Genomic DNA, 16,245 nt, shown 5'->3' on the forward strand with positions numbered 1-16,245 from the left:
ATTTTATAAAGGTGTATATCAAATCAGCTAGTATACCTCATATACCTAAGGACTTTTGTCAGTATTAGAACCAAAACCTTAGCATAGGAGGCACTGAAGCTATTACAATTAGTTTGCCTCAGTTCTCGTCTATAATTAATGATGATATTTAAGTTCAAATGATCCCAGTGACATACTGTATATTTTTGGGTTAAAAAAAAAAAGTTATTTGACCATACTTTCAAAAACATAATCTAGTTAATGAAACTCAAAAGTTGTTATACTATCAGAGAAATAGGGGATCCTTGCTTATTAGAAAAGAAAGAATGCAAACCATCTAGGAAGCTAGTAATTTATAAATGCTAAATCCTATCCAATGCACATTTTATCATACATTTTGGCCTAGCATCTAATTCCTTCATATTTATATTCAATCACCACTTTTCTTAAACCAAGGCTGAAAAGTCTGCAGTTAGAATCATTTATCACTAGAGGGTGATCTTAAGTTTTTGGTAACTCATATGAGAAGAGATACAGAGACAGGAGAAGTAAGAATCATCTTCTTATTAAGAAAGGAAATACTAATATTTATGGAGCTCCTACTAAGCTCTAGACTTGTGCTAAGTTTATTTCATTTTAGGCAATAGCATAGTAGGGAAGAATTTGGGACCTACCAACTGAATCTGAATTCAGATCCTGGAAAGCCTAACTGTGCATTCTACCTGTATAATTCCTTGCTCAACTAACCTAATTTCTCTTGCCTGTTTCTTCATCTATAAAATAGAAATAATAATTTGTGAGGATTAATAAGATGATGTATTTAAAGTTGCTGATTTCCTGTCGCTCTTTCAAAGAGAGCTAGCTGTTATTAAGATTTAACAGACTTTTGGACTCTGTGGGAGAAGATGAGGGTAGGATGATTTGAGAGAATAGCATTGAGACATGTATATTACCATATGTGAAATAGATCATCAGTCCAGGTTCAATGCATGAGACAGGGAGTTCAGGGCTGGTGCACTGGGACAACCCTGAGGGATGGGATGGGGAGGGAGGTGGGAGGAGGTTCAGGATGAGGGATACGTGTACACCCGTGGCTGATTCATATTGATCTATGGCGAAAGCCACTACAATATTGTAAACTGATTAGCCTCCAATTAAACTTAATTAAAAAGAGATTTAATTGTCAAAACAAGCCTGCTAAGTATTCTATCTCCAGTTCATATACAAGGATGCTAAAAGGAAGAGAAATGAAGTAACTTAACCAAATTCATACATTTCAGAAGGGCAGATAGTAAGAATTTTTACCAAGATCTATCAAACTCCACTGAACATATTAATGTCTTTTTCATTGACATGTTGATTTAATCCATCCAACTTAAATGAGCTTTTTGAAGAAGCAGTATAAGAAAACATGAAACATAGTTCAAGATTATAAGTCATTTGAGGGTATAAACTACTTATTGTATTATAGTTTCTTAAATTATGTTTGAATTTAAGGAGGAAAACAATGAAGTTTGGCATTGATTTAAACTACTTTTATTACAGTGTTATTTACATTTATACAAACATAAAACTTGGCATAACTTTTATAAACTTGTAGTTCTAAGACTAAAGTTAAATAGCAAAGTACTATACAAATAATGCAATTTAAATTAAAATCATCAATTTAATGAGATTGGAGGTCAGTGGACTAAAACAAAATAATCACATAAATTTTTTACTGACTGCTGTGTCACACAGGTCATTTTGAGTTTGTCTTACATGATCCTTTTCTACCATCAGTTTTTTTCTGGTTGAACAACTAGCAAACCTTCATTCCTCCAAAGAATGTAATGATACCAGCTGGTCTTCGTTGGATCTGAAGAAATGATCTGTGTAGTAAATCTACCTCTATATTTTTCCTTTGGCCTCTGACTAGAAACACAGTGTTCCTAGAGCCAACTTATTTGTAAACCTAAATACAAAGGCAGGCACTAAAAACCCTGGCAGAGTGATGCTATAAAAGTATTCTCTAGATACCCCAATGTGTGTAATTCACATGAATATTATAGATGATCACACAAGTGAATGCACAAAGTTTAAAGGGGAGTCTTCATACAGAACTGGTGAATACTGGGAATGTATCTATGGAACTTCTACTGTGAATGTCTTTTTCTGAATTGTGTTTACAGTCCCTTCAAGTATGTTCACAATGTACTGATTAAACCCGATGTAGTTTTATTGCCATGGAAAGATGTTCCTCTGAGCACATTCCATGACCTCCTAGCTCTTCCTTCCCTACATTTAATAGAACAGAGCAGCTACATTTGAATGATTAACACTTTATATGTTAATATTTGATACTTTTTTGTTAAAATTTTTACTTCGATTTTCTTGATGGCATATGGTGAAATCCAATTAGTTTTTCAATTTTAAATTTTAGTTCTTTACAAATTATAGTTGATTTACAGTGCTGTACTAGTTTTAGGTATACAAAGAGATTCCTACACACACACATATATATTCTTTCTCAGATTCTTCTCCATTATAGGTTATAAGATACTGAATATAGTTTCCTAAGTTGCTATGCAGTGGGTCCTTGTTTATTTTATATATAGTAATTTGTATCTGCTAATGCCAAACTCCAAATTTATCCCTCCCTTCTACCCCTTTCCACTTCGGCAGCCTTAAGTTTGTTTTCTATGTCTGTATATCTGTTTCTGGTTTATAAATATGTTTTTTATATCATTTTTCAGATTCCACATATAAATAAGATTATATGGGATTTGACTTCATCTAGTGTGATAATCTCTAGGTCCATCCATGCTGTAAATGTCACTGTTTCATTCTTTTTTATGGCTGAGAATTATATAAATACTCTACATCTTCTTTATCCATTCTGTTGATAGACATTTAGGTTGCTTCCATGGCCTGGCTATTGTGAACAGAGCTTCAGTGAACATTGGGGTGCATGTATCTTTTTGAAGTAGTGCTTTCTCTGGATATATGCTCAGGAGTGGAACTACTGGATCATATGGCAACTCTATATTTAAAAATTTTTAAGAAACCTCCATACTGTTCTCCATGGTGGCTGCACCAAGTTACATTTCTACCAACAGCATAGGTTTCCATTTTTGCCACACCCTCTCCAGCATCTCTTATTTTCAGTCTTTATGGCTCTGGGGCTCAGATGGTAAGGAATCTGCCTGCAGTGCAGGAGACCTGGGCTTGATCCCTGGGTTGGGAAGATGCCCTGGAGAAGGGAATGGCAACTCACTCCAGTATTCTTGCCTGGAAAATTCCATGGACAGAAAAGCCTGGCTGACTACACAGTCCGTGGGGTCGCAAAGAGTCAGACATGCCGGAATGACTAACACACACACACACACACACAAGACTATTCTGACTGGTTTGAGGTGATATCTCATTGTGGTTTTAATTTGCATTTCTCTGTTAATTAGTGATGTTGCACATCTTTTCATGTGCCTATTGGCCATCTGTCTTTTTGGAAAAATCTCTATTTAGGTCTCCTGCCCACTTTATGATCAGGTTGTTTGGGGTTCTTTGATATTGAGCTGTATGAACTGTTTGCATATTTTGGATATGAATCTTTTCTTGGTCATATCATTTGTAAATGTTTTCCTCTGTTCTGAAAGTTGTCTTTTGATTTTATTTCTGGTTTTCCTTGCTGTGCAAAAACTTACAAGTTTCATTAGGTCCTATTTGTTTATATTTGCTTTTATTTCTATTGGGAGACTGACCTAAGAAAGTATTGCTACAATTTATATAAATTTATATGAGAACGTTTTGCCTATATTCTCATCTAGGAGTTTTTTGGGGTCATGTATTATATTTAAGTCTTGAAGCTACTCTGAGTTTTTTTGTATGGTGTGAGGGTGTGTTCTAATAACTTCACTGATTTACATGCAGCTGTCCAACCTTCCCAGCACCACTTGCTGAAGAAACTGGCTTTTCCCCACTGTATCTTGGCTCGTTTGTCAAAGGATAATTGACTAAAAGTGTGAGGATTTATTTATGGGCTCTCTCTTCTGTTCCAGTGATCCATTCATCTGTTTCTGTGCCAAGGCCATGCTATTTTGATTACTGTAACTTTGTAGTATGGTATGCAGTTTGTGAGGATTTTGTCTCCTGCTTTGTTCTTTTCCCTTCAGATCACTTTGCAATTCTGGCCTTTAATGGTTCCATATAAATTTTAGTATTATATGTTCTAGTTTTGTGGAAAAAGTCATGGGTAATTTGATAGAGATCACATTAAGATCACATTAAATCCGTAGATTGTGTTGTGTAGTATGGCCATTTTAATAATATTAGTTCTTCTAACTCAAGACCATGGAATAGTTTTTCCATTCCTTTAAATAACCTTCAATTTCTTTTGTGAATATTTTTATAGTTCTCAGTGTATAAGTCTTTCACCTCCTTGGTCAGGTTTATTCCTAAATATTTTATTTCTCTGATGCAATTTTAAAGGGGATTTAAAAAAAAACTTTCTTCTTCTGCTATTTCATTGTTAGTGTAAAGAAATGCAACTGATTTATGTATGCTAATCTTGTATCCTGCTACCTTGCTAAAGTTATAACTTCTACTTGTTTTTGTGTGGAGTTTTTAGGGTTTTCTACATATAGTGTCATGTCATCTGCATATAATTACAATTTTACTTCTTCTTCCCTTACAATTTGTATATACTTAATTCTTGTATGATTTCTGTAGCTAGAACTTCAAATACTACATTGAATAGAAGTGGTAAGTGGGCATTCTTGTCTTGTTCCATGTTTTAGTGAGAAAGCATTCAGGTTTTCACCATTAAGTATTATGTTAACAGTGGATTTATAAATAGCTTTCATTATGTTGAGATATATCCCCTCCATTCCCACTTTGGTGAGAGTTTTTACTATGAATGGATGCTGCATTTTATCAAATGCTTTTTTCTGCATCTATTGAGCCGATCATGTGGTTTTTATCTTTCTTTTGTTTGTGACTGATGTATCATCTGATTGATTTTCATATGTTTGATTACCTTGTGATCCTAGCATGAATCCAGCATGACTATGATGTATAATCTATTTTATGTGTTGTTGAATTCAGTTTGGTAATATTTTATTAAGGATTTTTGCATCTATATTGATCAAAGATACTGACCTGCAATTTTATTTTTTGGTAGTTTCTTTGTCTGGTTTTGGGTGATGGTGGTTGCATAGAATGATTTTGGGAATGTTCCCTTTTCTTCAGACTTCTTCAGATTCTTGGAAGAGTTTGAGAGAGATTAGTGTAAGTTCTTTTTTAAATGTTTATTTAGTAGAATTCCCCAGTGAAACCATCTAGGCCTGGGCTTCTGCTTGCATGGAGTTTTTAAAATTATAGGTTGTTTCACTTCTAGTGATCAATCTTTTCAAATTATCTATTATTCTTGATTCAGTTTTAGTGGGCTGTATGTTTTTAGAAACTTTTCTGTCTCTTCTAGGTTGTCCAGTTTGGTGGCGTAGAGTTGTTTATAGCATTCCCTAATGATTAATTTTTATTTATATGGTATCACTTTTTATGTCTCCCTCTTCATTTCTTATTTCATTTATTTGGTCTTCTCGTTTATTTTTGGTAAGCGTGGTCAAAGGTTTGTCAATTTTGTTTATTCTTTCAACAAAACCAGCTTTTGGTTTCATCAACTTGTCTGTTTTTAAACCTCAAGCTCCTCTCTGATATTTATTATTTCCTTCCTTCTGTCGACTTTAGGTTTTGTGGTTGTTCTAATTCTGTTAGGTGGTAGGTCAGGGTTGTTTTTTGAGGAAGCTCTATTTGCTATAAACTTTACTCTTAAGACTGCATTTGCTATATCCCATAGATTTTTTTGTATGGTTGTGTTTTTATTGTCATTTGTCTTGAGGTATTTGTAAAATTTTCTCTTTGATTTCATCCTTGACCCATTGGTTTCTTAGTAGCATGTTGTTGGTCTCCATATATTCTTGTTTCTCATTTCTAATTTCATGCCACAGTGGTCAGAGAAGGTTGCATGCAATAATACCTGTCCTCTTAAAATCTGTTGAGACTTGTTTTGTGTCCTTTGTGGTCTATCCTAGAGAATATTCCGTGTGTGTTTGGGAAGAATGTGTTTTCTTTTATGGAGGGATTTACTGTTCTAAGGGCTTCCCTCATAGCTCAGTTGGTAAAGAATCTGCCTGCAATGCAGGAAACCCCGGTTTGATTCCTGCACCAGGAAGATCCACTGGAGAAGGGATAGGCTACCCACTCCAGTATTCTTGGGTTTTCCCTGTGGCTGAGCTGGTAAAGAATCTGCCTGCACTGCAGGAGACCTGGGTTTGATCCCTAGGTTGGGAAGATCCCCTGGAGAAGGGAAAGGCTACCCACTCCAGTATTCTGGCCTGGAGGATTCCGTGGACTGTATAGTCCATGGGGTCACAAGAGTTGGACACAACTAAGTGACTTTCACTCTTATTGTTCTAAAATTACCAATTATACATAACTGTCTTATTGTATATGATCTCTGTTGCTTTACAGATTTTCTACCTGGAATCCTGTCCATTGATGTCAGTGGGGCATTAAAGTCTTCTACTTTTATTGTAGTCCCATCGTTTCTCCTTTAATATCTGTTAATATCTGTTTTACATATTTAGGTGCTCCTATATTGGGTGCATGTATATTGATCCTTTTAATGGTGTATAATGTCCTTCTTTATCTTTATGGGCTTTGTTTTTGAGGTCCATTTTGTCCTATATGAGTATTCCTACCATTTCTTGTCATTTCTATTTGAATAAAATGTCTTTTTTCCCTCCCCTCACTTTCCATATAGGGGCCTCTTGTAGGCAGCATGTTGTAGGTTCTTGTTTTATTGTTCAGTCTTCCCTTCTGTATCTTTTGATTGCAGCATTTATTCTATTGGCATTTAAAGTAATTATTTATGGGTATGTATTTGTTGCCACTTTAAATCTTGTTTACCAAGATTTTATATGTCTTCTTTGTTCCTTTCCTTTGGATTTTCCTTTTGTGGTTTGCTTGTCTTCTTTTGTATTATTGCTTGAGTTCTTTTTGGTTCTTGTGCACCTACTTTATGTTTTTGATTTGTGGTTATCCTGGATTTCAAGTGGGCTCCCCTGGTGGCTCAGATGGTAAAGAATCTGCCTGCAATGCGGGAACAATGCCATGTTCAGTCCCTGGGTTGGGAAGATCCCCTGGAGAAGGACATGGCAACCCACTCCAGTATTGTGGCCTGGAGGATTCCATGGACAGAGGAGCATTTTCAAGTATGTTAACCCATTATATCTACTTGCTTTAAACTGGTAGTAATATAAGTTCAAACACATTCTAAAAGATTACATTTTCTTACTCCCTTCACCAACATCTTGTAATTTTGATTTCCTATTTTACATCTTTATGTTTATCCTTTTGCTGTTCATGGTAGTTAAAACCAGGCTTTCCACATGGCGTTAGTGGTAAAGAACCTGCCTGCCAGTGAAGGAGACATAAGAGATGCAGTTTCGACCCTTGGGTCAGGAATATCCCATGGCAAGTCACTCCAGTATTCTTGCCTGGAGAATCCCCAAGGACAGAGGGGCCTGGAGGGCTATAGTCTATAGGGTCGCACAAAGTCGGGCATGATAGAAATGAATTAGCATGCAAGCACATAGTTAAAATAACTTTCACAATTTTTAAAAAAAATTTCTTTTAAAATACATGTACTGGCTTTATTTAAGTGATCTACAATCCTTTTATATGTTTACTTTTCCTACTGCGATCTTCCCCTTCCTTATAGATTCTTGCTTCTTTTCTATTTTGAGAACACCTTTCAATATTTTAGAATAGGCTCAGTATTGATGTATTCTTTGGTTTTTGCTTGTCTGAGAAATTTTCTCTCTCTCCTTCCTTCTATTCTAAATGCTAATTTTGCTGGGTAAGTATTCTAGGTTGCAGGTTTTTTCCCATTCAGGAATTTGAATATATCTAGCAACTTCTTTCTGGCCTATAAACTTTGTATGGTTAAATCAGGTGATATATTTATGGGGGGAGGATTCACCTGCAATTTATTTTTCTCTTGCTGCCTTTAGGATTCTTGTTTTAACTTTTTCCATTTCAATTATATGTCTTAGTGTGGGTCTCTTCAAGCTCATCTTGTTTTGGACCCTATGTTCTTTCTGTAACTGGGCATCTTTTTTCCTTCTTTAAGGCTTGGTAAATTTTCAGTCATAATTTCTTTAAATACATTTTGACCTCCTTTCCTCTTTTCCTTCTGCAATCCCTACTTATGCATAGATTGGCACCCTTTATATTATCCCATAGATTTCATGTGTTACTTTCATTGTTTTTTAATTTGTCTGTGTGCTGCTCTGATTGCATAATTTGTTATTCTGTCTTCAAAATCACTTATTCATTCTTCTGCATTATTTAGTTTGCTATTTTTTGCCTGTAACTTGGTTTTCATGTCAGTAATTGACTTGTCTAATTTTGAATGGCTCATTATAGTTTCTAGATCCTTGTTACAATGATCTGTATTTCTACTGATAGTCCTACTTAATTCCTTCGGTATTTTTAGTACCTCCTTTTTGAACTCAGAGTCTGGTACGCTTGAGAGGTCTATTTCTTATTTTAAAACACGGGATTTGTCTTTTTTTTTTTTATTGGAATGGTTCCTCTGCTTTTTCATTTTATATTTCTCTGACTCTATGAATTTAGGATAAACAGTTTTCTACTGTGGTTTTGAAGGGCTGTTTTTATGTGGGAGCGCCCTTGCATAGCTTGAGTCCAATATTTTTGGCTCAAGAGGTCTGTTTTTGGCATGCGTGCTTGCCATTTCTGTCTTCAGGTTGTGCTGGCCCTCGATGAAGGGGGTGCTGCAGTGACTGGAGCCTTCAGCGGATGCTGGGTGAGGCCTTCTCTTTGCTCTGTGGTTGCCACAGTCCTTTTTGTGGCAGGGTCTGCTCCCCACTTGTTGGGACAGAAGTCCACAGGCCCAGTTTTAACCGGTGGAATCAGCAGGTAGGACTACAGCACTCCGCTGGGAAGGAGGTGTGCACCCCTCCCCAGGAACTGTCCAAGGACATGCTCTCTGTGACATCGCCTGCCCCCTGGTGCGGGCACCCACCAAGTGCACTGTTGTTGGCACCGCCCTTGGGTCAACCTCTGCTTGGGGAGCAACAGTAAGTAATCAGCTCGGCTGCCCCCCAAGCACTGCGCCCACAGAGCGGCCAGTGTGAGTTTGCTGGCTTGGTGCACCAGCAGCCACTGTGGGATCACTAGGAGTCACCTTAGATTTCTGCCCTGCAGTCATTCCACCTACCTGTGCTTGCGTGTTCCCAGAGCTTGTAGCAGTGGAGTAGCACCCACCATGAGGGCACTGAAGTGAGGCTGCTATGATGGGTCCACAACCGTCCCCCTGGGCACGTGTGGACAATGCGGCTTTTATGGAGGACGCAGCCTCCATCCTGTGTGCATTCCCAGTGGTGGCCTGGATCACACGCCAGGCCCTTCAGGCTCTCTCTCTGCAGCCAAGCCAAGCCCTTTTCTCTGATCCTCCTAATCTGTTCCAGCTGACTTCCCAGCCAGAGAAGGCGCTTCCCAGGGTGAGGGAATGTTTCCCGTTTCATAACTCCCTGTGAGGTACGGGGTCCCATTTCAATTCTTCTTTTTTTCCCACTTCATCCTATCCAGTTACATGGTGATCTCTTTCTTGTAGCTTTAGTTGTATGAGATCTTCTGCCAACATTCAGTTAAGTATTCTGTTAGAATTGTTCCAAATATAGATGTATTTCTGAAGGATCTGTAGGAAGAGGTGCGCTCCACATGCTAGTCTCCCATATTGATCTCTGCCTAAATTTCAGTTTTTAAGTAATGTTTTTTTTTTTTGAAAAGTTTACATTTTAACCCTTAACACATGCAACATTATTTATGAATTAACACAAATCAATTCACTTTAGCATAGAGATATATACAAAGAGAGTAACACAAAAGAAGTAAATATATATTGGTGTAGCATATTATGCAGAAAATTGAATCAGGCCTGTCCCTATTGTATACTGGGAAATATATAAGAATAATAATTATTTAACTATTTTTTTTGGTAGTTTTACATAGAAATTATAGTTCTATTAAAATACATTCTAATGGAGTATTTTCTGCCTGGGATCCTAATGATTTGGGCAGGTCTATGCTGTATTATAGTGCATCTGAAGCATTTGTATTATTATAATAAGATGCAGACATGCCTAAAGAGTATCATAGCTCAAACCCATTAGAAAGGAGATAATTATAATAACTGATTATCTCTAGTGTCCAGGCAACAGTTTTAAACCTGCTGAATGTTGAGTAACAGGCAAGACACTGTGCATTTTACAAAAGGAATCAAGGACATTGCCTAGTGTTTAAACCTCACATGACACTCTTTTCTCAAGCAATATTCACAGATGCAAAGAAGTTTAGAACGCTGGAACCTCGACGGCTCTTGGAGTTCAACTAGTGCCCTTCCCATTATTTTGCTGAAGATAACACTGAGGTCCCAGAAGGTCAAGAGGTCAAGGTAGAATTTAATTTCAATAACATTCCAGTACAAGAGAAGAATTTAAAGGGTCGCTAGAGTTCAGTATTAGCACTTTATCTGGCATATTATATGGCCTTATTTTTTTCTTTTTCTTGAATGGGGAACTAAAGAGTATGAGAGAAATTTTCCAGGAGAGATTTATCAAGTCAATAAGACAACTTTGGTCTTAAGATTGCCCTATATAAAGGGGAATAAATGTTTTAAAGCAAAGATTTCCATGAGCGGCAGACACACTTGCTTTTGTATGTGCATTAACTCTGTCCCTGTGCTAGATACATTTGTATTTGGGTACATTCAATATTTTATACTCTGAATCTCAAATGTTTTAGCCTGGAAACTTTTCTTCACTTATTCCCTCCTGTATATTCCTGGCTCTTGTCTTGATTTTCTAGTCTGTGTCTTAATTCTTCTGAAGAACTATGAGACATGCCTTTATCACTTCACGCCTGAGACCTTACCTGTGGCTCAAAGGCTACATTCTGAATCTATTTCCTATAAAACAAGCAGTCTTCTGGCACAGACTACGTTCCAGTGACGGAGTAGTGTCACCTGGCGTTTGGATTAGTAAGTGATGTCTGAGTGCTCAGTCCAATCTGAAGAGGACCCTAGGCACCATCTTGCAGCCTCTCACCTGCTCACGGACTGCGGCTGTTGCTCGGTGAGTTATCCTAAGTCCATTCATCCTTATTTCCTTCTGTATTTTCAACACAGTCACACATCCTCTGTTGCTGTCTGGGTTTTTGTACACTGTGCTTATACGCCAGTCTAAAAGCCAACTGTATTCTTGCAGTCCTGCCTGATCCCCCATTTTTTGGGTACTCCTTCTATAGGATGAGTTATTTTCAGGCATGATAGCCTTTGCCTTGCCTGATGGTGTCTGACGCACTGGAAGACAATCATACCCTCCCAGAGAACTAGAGAAAACAGTAGCAATTAGAAAAAGCATTTACTTCAGGGTATTAAACCCCTGTCCTTCGATGTCAAGAAATGATAGGATTTTTGACAGCTTTTCCTATTGTAGATCTAGGGAGAAGACCATGCTTCATATTTATTTATTCACTTTGGAGATCTGCAGTTATGCTGATAATTAGTTTAACATATATTTAATAGTATTTCTCAATTTCAGTGATGTTTCTGAGTCTTATCAGAGTAATATACCAAAGGAAAAGAAAATGGGACAGCAGCCAAGAGGTTGAGTAGAAAGACCCTGAGCTCACCAAAGTCACGACCATCTGCAGAACAACCACTGATGAAAGAGACCCTACCAGAAAAGATTTTTTTACAACTGGGCATAAAGAAAGAACCACAATGAGACAGGTAGGAGGGGTACAGTCACGATATAATCAAACCTCATACCCTCGGGCAGGCAACCCACAAACTGGAGAAGAGTGCTGCAGAGGGTCTCCCACAAGAGTGAGAATTCTGAGCCCCTTGCTGGGCTCCCCATCCTGGACGTCCTGTATCAAGAAGGTAAGCGCCCAAAGCATGTGACTTTGAAGGCCAGGAAGGCTTAATTTCAGAAGCACCACAGGGCTAGGGGAAATAGAGACTTTACCCTTACAGGGCACATGCAAAATCTGACACATACCAGAACCCAGGGCAAAGCAGTGGCTTACATAGCAGCCTAGGCCAGACCTACCTACTGGTCTTAGAAAGTCTCCTGCAGCGGTGGGGAGGTGGCAGCCACTCACCCTGGATATGTAGATACTGGTGACAGCCACATTTGGGAAAATTCTACGATGTGAACACTACTCCTAGCAGGGGGCATCTTGGCTCATCAGCCCCAAACCTAGCCCCATCCAAAAGCTGAAGATGCCAGTGCGGAGACATCTCATGCCAAACAACTAACTGGCTGGGGACACAGCCCCAGTCACCAGAAACTTCCTGAGCCCTCAGCCATCTCTCGACAAGCCCTGGATGTGACTCTGCACGACAGAGGGCCAAGACCCAGCTCTGCTCTCCATGGGTGGGCACCAGGTCTGTCCTCCAGAAAGCCTGCACTAGCTTCTAGACATGCTCCATTAGACATACCCTGAAAACTGTGATCCTGTGGATCCAGGCCAATGCTAGCTGAAAAATCCCCAAGCGTGGAACAAGAGTTACCCAAGTCCACGAAGAAACACACCAAGGCATACTACTTTAAGTGACAAAAGAAAAGCCCACAACTAGAAATAAGAAAATTGTGAAATGGAAACGCTCACTGGTAAAGATAAAGATAGCACCTATATCCACAATAAGAGGTTAAGGGATACAATTTGAAGTAAAACATGATATCAAAGATTAATTATGAGGGAAGGAGAATACCTAAGCAGGGTTTTTAAAATACATTTGAAATGAAGGGATCAAGCAACTATACTTAGACACGACTTACTGACTAAACAACAACAATGTATGTGTATGACTTTTTGCGATCCCATGGACTGTAGCACATATATTTGTATGTATATATTTATATATATAGACTGCTATACAAAAACCTCATGGTAACCACAAGCCAAAAATTTAGAACTACATGCAGAATAAAGAAGAATCCAAACACAATGCTAAATATAGTCATATAATCACAAAAGAAGAAAGGGAATAAAAAAGACCTACAAAAACAAATCCAAAATAGCAAAATGGCAATAAGAACATACATATTGATAGTTACCTTAAATGGTCTGAATGTTCCAACCAAAAGACAGACTGGCTGAATGGATATGAAAACAAGACCCATATGTATGCTGCCTACAAGACACTCACTCCAGATCCAGGAACATAGTCACACTGAGGGGATGGAAAAAGGTATTCCACACAAATGGAAATCAGAAGAAAAAGTAAGTAGCAATATTTATATCAGATAAAATAGATTTTAAAGACTGCTACAAGAGACTTACACTACATAATAATCGAGGAATCAATATAAGAAGGTGATATAACAGTTGCAAATATATGTATACCCAATACTGGAGCACCAAAATATATGAGTCAGATATTAATAGAAGAGGATTAACAGCAACAATAATAGTAGGACATTTTAATGTCATATCAATGGGCAGACTGATCATCCACACAGAAAATCAACATGGAAACACAGTTGAACACATTAAACCAAATGGGTTTAACTAATATTTATAGAGCATTCCATCCAAAAGCTGAAGAATACACATTATTCAGGATAAGTCACATGCCAGGAAACAAAACAAATCTCAGTAAATTTAACAAAGTTGAATTGTCTATCAGATGTCTTTTCTAACTATAATAAGACTAGAAATCAACTTTGAGGGAAAAAAACTGCCAAAAATACAAACATGTGGAGGCTAAAATAATATGCTACTAGGCAACCCGTGGACCACTGAAGAAATCAAAGAGGAAATGAAAACAACAATCCAAAACCTATGAAATGCAGCAAAAGCAGGTCTAAGAGGGAAGTTTATACTGATACAAGAATACCTCAGGACACAAGTCTCAGATAGACAACATAACCTAAAAGAACTAGGTAAAGAAAAACAAACAAAATCTAAAGTTAGTAGAGGAAAAATAAGTCAAAAAAATCAGAGTAGAAATAATAAAATAGGCTTTAAAACACAGTAAAATAAATGAAAATAATGAGTTGATTCTTTGCAAGAATAAACTTGATAAGCTAGACATGTCAAGAGAAAAGGGAGATGACCCAAGTCAATAAAATTGGAAATGAAAAAGAAGTTGCAACGGACACCACAGAAATACAAAGGATCTTAAAAGACTAGCAGAAACAACTAAATGCCAGTAAAATTAACAAATTCTTAGAAAGGTACAATCTTGCAAGACTGAATAAGAAATAGAAAATGTGAACAGAGCAAATATAAGTACTAAAATCCTATTAGTAATTTAAAGCTCCTGATAAACTGAAGCCCAGGACTGACAGCCTCACGGTGAACTCTACCAAACATTTAGATAAGAGTTATCACATCCTTCTGAAACTACTTCAAAAAATTACAGAGGACGCAATACTTATGAACTTTTTCTATAAGACTAGCATCACTATGATACCAAAACCAGGAAATATAGCACAAAAAAGAAAGGTACAGACCAGTATCACTGATGAACACAGATGCAAAAATCCTCAATAAAATATTAGAATTGAACAATATATTGTGCCGGCCAAAAAGTTCATTTGGGCTCTTCCCTTTCTACCCCCTTTCTACCAAAAGACTCATACACCATGATCAACGTGGGATTTATCTCAGGAATGCAATGATCTTTCAATACCTGTAAATCAGTGTGATACACTTCATTAACAAATTGAAGAATAAAAATCATATGATCATCTCAGCAGATGTAGAAAAAGCTTTTGCAAAAAGTTCAACATCCCTTTATAATAAACTCTCCAGAAAAAAGAGCTCAGAGGGAACATAACTCACCATAATAAAGATCATGTATGGCAAATACATAGCTAAAATCATAATATTGAAACACTGAAAGTATTTCCTCTGTGATCAAGAACAACAAGGATGCCCACTTTTGCCATTTGTATTCAATGTAGTTTTGGAGGTCCAAGCACAGCAATCAGAGAATACAAAGAAGTAAAAAGAACCCAAGTTTCAAACCAAGATGTAAAACCATCACTGTTTGGAGATGACATGGTACTGTACATAGACAATCCTAAAGATATCACCAAAAAACTACTAGAGCTCATCCATGAAGTCAGTAAACTTGCAGGATACAAAATTAGTATACAAACATCTGTTGCATTTCTATACACTAACAATGAAGTATCAGAAATAAACAATGACACTTAATATTGCATTTAAAAGAGTAAAATACCAAGGAGTAAATCTACCTGAGAATGCTAAAAACCTGTGCTCTGAAAACTGCAAAACTCTGATGAAAAAGAAATTGAAGACAACACAATGAGGTGAAAGGATATATTGTTTTCTTGGATTAGAAGAATCAAAACTATTAAATGACCATTTTACCTAAAGCAGTCTGCAGATTCAATACAATCCCTATCAAATTACCAATAGTATTTGTCACAAAAATGGAACAAATAATTTTAAAATTTGTATGGAAACACAATAGACTCTGAATGGCCAGAACAATTTTGAGAAAGAAGAATAGTGCTGGAGGAATTATATTTCTGACTTCAGACTATGTTAAAAAGCCACAGTCATCAAAACAGTATGGTGCTGGCATGCACGCACAAAAAACAGACACAGACACATAGATCAATGGAACAGGACAGAGATCCTGGAAACAAAGCCACTCACTTATGGTCAATTAATCTACAACAAAATAGGCAAGAATAAACAATGGAGAAAAGATAGTCTCTTCAATAAGTGGTTTTAGGAGAACAGGACAGCTACATGTACAAGAATGAAATTAGACATTCTCTAACACCACATACAAAAATAAACTCAGAATGGATTAAATACCTAAATGTACAACTGTATACCATAAAGCCCCTAGAGGAAAACATAAGCAGAATACTCTTTGACCTAAATCAATATTTTTTATCTCCTAAAACAAATGATATGAAAGCAAAAATAAACGGGACCTAATCAAACTTACAAGCTTTTGCACAGCAAAGGAAACTATCCACAAAATGAAAAGGCAATGTACCGGATGGGAGAAAATATTTGTAAGTGATATGACCAATAATGGATCAATATCTAACATATATGGACAGTCATACAACTCAATATCACAAAAGCAACTTGATTTAAAAATGGTCAGAAAAACTGAATAGACTTTTTTTTTTCCCAAAAAGG

The 16,245-nt window shown here is 37.0% G+C and overlaps 1 protein-coding gene across 5 annotated transcripts in view; it reads right to left on the reverse strand.

Moving 5' to 3' along the window:
* DCC (DCC netrin 1 receptor) overlaps positions 1 to 16,245 on the reverse strand; it is a 1,226,177-nt gene that overhangs the window by 5,906 nt on the left and 1,204,026 nt on the right. The gene's annotated exons all lie outside the window — the stretch shown is intronic.

This window comes from Odocoileus virginianus, chromosome 22 (assembly GCF_023699985.2).
Source record: "Odocoileus virginianus isolate 20LAN1187 ecotype Illinois chromosome 22, Ovbor_1.2, whole genome shotgun sequence".
NCBI lineage: Eukaryota > Metazoa > Chordata > Mammalia > Artiodactyla > Cervidae > Odocoileus > Odocoileus virginianus.